The sequence below is a fragment of the Ctenocephalides felis genome, unplaced genomic scaffold, assembly GCF_003426905.1.
Source record: "Ctenocephalides felis isolate EL2017-DRISC unplaced genomic scaffold, ASM342690v1 CF-g0.4_SCAFFOLD_00109, whole genome shotgun sequence".
NCBI lineage: Eukaryota > Metazoa > Arthropoda > Insecta > Siphonaptera > Pulicidae > Ctenocephalides > Ctenocephalides felis.
The window spans coordinates 19,785-23,108 of record NW_020536263.1 but is presented as its reverse complement, the minus strand read 5'-3'; the positions used below and the strand labels follow the sequence as shown (position 1 = coordinate 23,108).

At 24.3% G+C, this 3,324-nt stretch overlaps 1 non-coding gene across 1 annotated transcript; it reads left to right on the top strand.

The window, feature by feature from the left end:
- The first annotated feature begins 316 nt into the window (after positions 1-316).
- Positions 317-508, top strand: LOC113375331. Its single transcript, XR_003367013.1, has one exon. It is a non-coding gene; the product is annotated as a U2 spliceosomal RNA (small nuclear RNA).
- Positions 509-3,324: the final 2,816 nt, after the last annotated feature.

Genomic DNA, 3,324 nt, shown 5'->3' with positions numbered 1-3,324 from the left:
TCTATCGATAAAGAAATTAATATGAATATGACCGTCTGTTCTCCTAATAACATATTTTTTGAAAAATTTTGCAAGTGTCAGAAAATACTTTATATAAATATTTTTAAAATTTTACAAATGTGAGAAAAGGCTTATAACGACAGTAGAGGTTAACAGCCATATTAGAACATTCGCTCATAGAACTTTGGGGGGTGAAGAATAGTTAGGGAATGGACGCGAGAGTTGATAAAAATAGATGAAAAATGAATCGTTGAAATAGTTGGGAATATTTTGTTTATATTGTAGAATTTAAAAAATAGTATTTGTCCGCAAATTTATCGCTTCTCGGCCGAATGGCTAAGATCAAAGTGTAGTATCTGTTCTTATCAGCTTAATATCTGATAGTATCTGCATAGCAGATCCAGTATATTAAACTGATTTTTGGAAATTGGCGGAATGTCAGGGGCTTGCTCCGCTTCCGCCGCGGGTTGGCCGGTATTGCAGTACCGCCGGGATCGGCCCATTAAAAAACCATCATATAATAATAAATTTAAAAGTGTGCATATATTGCATATTATAAATATATATATATATAAATATATATAAATATATTGATATGTAATATCGATAATTGATTTCAAATTAACTATATAAATTAATTATATAAAAACTATAGAATTAATAATAAAATAAAAAAAATATATAAAGCTATACAAATCTAACAAAAGATTATATATAACGATAATAGGATTGAAAAATTTTGCAAGTGTCAGAAAATACTTCATATAATATGACAAAAAATGAGTTTAATATATATAAGTATGAACACACATCTATCGATAAAGAAATTAATATGAATATGAGCGTCTGTTCTCCTAATAACATATTTTTTTGAAAAATTTGCAAGTGTCAGAAAATACTTATAAATATGACGATAAATGAGTTTAATATATATAAGTATGAACACACATCTATCGATAAAGAAATTAATATGAATATGAGCGTCTGTTCTCCTAATAACATATTTTTTGAAAAATTTTGCAAGTGTCAGAAAATACTTCATATAAATATGACAAAATGAAAAATGAGTTTAATATATATAAGTATGAACACACATCTATCGATAAAGAAATTAATATGAATATGAGCGTCTGTTCTCCTAATAACATATTTTTTGAAAAATTTTGCAAGTGTCAGAAAATACTTTATATAAATATGACAATAAAAGAGTTTAATTATATATAAGTATGAACACACATCTATCGATAAAGAAATTAATATGAATATGAGCGTCTGTTCTCCTAATAACATATTTTTTTGAAAAATTTTGCAAGTGTCAGAAAATACTTATATAAATATGACGATAAAATGAGTTTAATATATATAAGTATGAACACACATCTATCGATAAAGAAATTAATATGAATATGAGCGTCTGTTCTCCTAATAACATATTTTTTTGAAAAATTTTGCAAGTGTCAGAAAATACTTCATATAAATATGACAAAAAAATGAGTTTAATATATATAAGTATGAACACACATCTATCGATAAAGAAATTAATATGAATATGAGCGTCTGTTCTCCTAATAACATATTTTTTTGAAAAATTTTGCAAGTGTCAGAAAATACTTTATATAAATATGACGATAAAATGAGTTTAATATATATAAGTATGAACACACATCTATCGATAAAGAAATTAATATGAATATGAGCGTCTGTTCTCCTAATAACATATTTTTTGAAAAATTTTGCAAGTGTCAGAAAATACTTATATAAATATGACATAAAATGAGTTTAATATATATAAGTATGAACACACATCTATCGATAAAGAAATTAATATGAATATGAGCGTCTGTTCTCCTAATAACATATTTTTTGAAAAATTTTGCAAGTGTCAGAAAAATACTTTATATAAATATGACGATAAAATGAGTTAAATATATAAGTATGAACACACATCTATCGATAAAGAAATTAATATGAATATGAGCGTTGTTCTCCTAATAACATATTTTTTGAAAATTTTGCAAGTGTCAGAAAATACTTTATATAAATATGACGATAAAATGAGTTTAATATATAAGTATGAACACACATCTATCGATAAAGAAATTAATATGAATATGAGCGTCTGTTCTCCTAATAACATATTTTTTGAAAAATTTTGCAAGTGTCAGAAAATACTTTATATAATATGACATAAAATGAGTTTAATATATATAAGTATGAACACACATCTATCGATAAAAGAAATTAATATGAATATGAGCGTCTGTTCTCCTAAAACATATTTTTTGAAAATTTTGCAAGTGTCAGAAAATACTTTATATAAATATGACGATTAAAATGAGTTTAATATATATAAGTATGAACACACATCTATCGATAAAGAAATTAATATGAATATGAGCGTCTGTTCTCCTAATAACATATTTTTTGAAAAATTTTGCAAGTGTCAGAAAATACTTTATATAAATATGACGATAAAATGAGTTTAATATATATAAGTATGAACACACATCTATCGATAAAGAAATTAATATGAATATGAGCGTCTGTTCTCCTAATAACATATTTTTTGAAAAATTTTGCAAGTGTCAGAAAATACTTCATATAAATATGACAAAAAATGAGTTTATATATATAAGTATGAACACACATCTATCGATAAAGAAATAATATGAATATGAGCGTCTGTTCTCCTAATAACATATTTTTTGAAAAATTTTGCAAGTGTCAGAAAATATTATATAAATATGACGATAAAATGAGTTTAATATATATAAGTATGAACACACAATCTATCGATAAAGAAATTAATATGAATATGAGCGTCTGTTCTCCTAATAACATATTTTTTTGAAAAAATTTGCAAGTGTCAGAAAATACTTATATAAATATGACAAAAAATGAGTTTAATATATATAAGTATGAACACACATCTATCGATAAAGAAATTAATATGAATATGAGCGTCTGTTCTCCTAATAACATATTTTTTTGAAAAATTTTGCAAGTGTCAGAAAATACTTATATAAATATGACATAAAATGAGTTTAATATATATAAGTATGAACACACATCTATCGATAAAGAAATTAATATGAATATGAGCGTCTGTTCTCCTAATAACATATTTTTTGAAAAATTTGCAAGTGTCAGAAAATACTTTATATAAATATGACGATAAAATGAGTTAATATATATAAGTATGAATGAACACACATCTATCGATAAAGAAATTAATATGAATATGAGCGTCTGTTCTCCTAATAACATATTTTTTTGAAAAATTTGCAAGTGTCAGAAAATACTTTATATAAATATGACAATAAA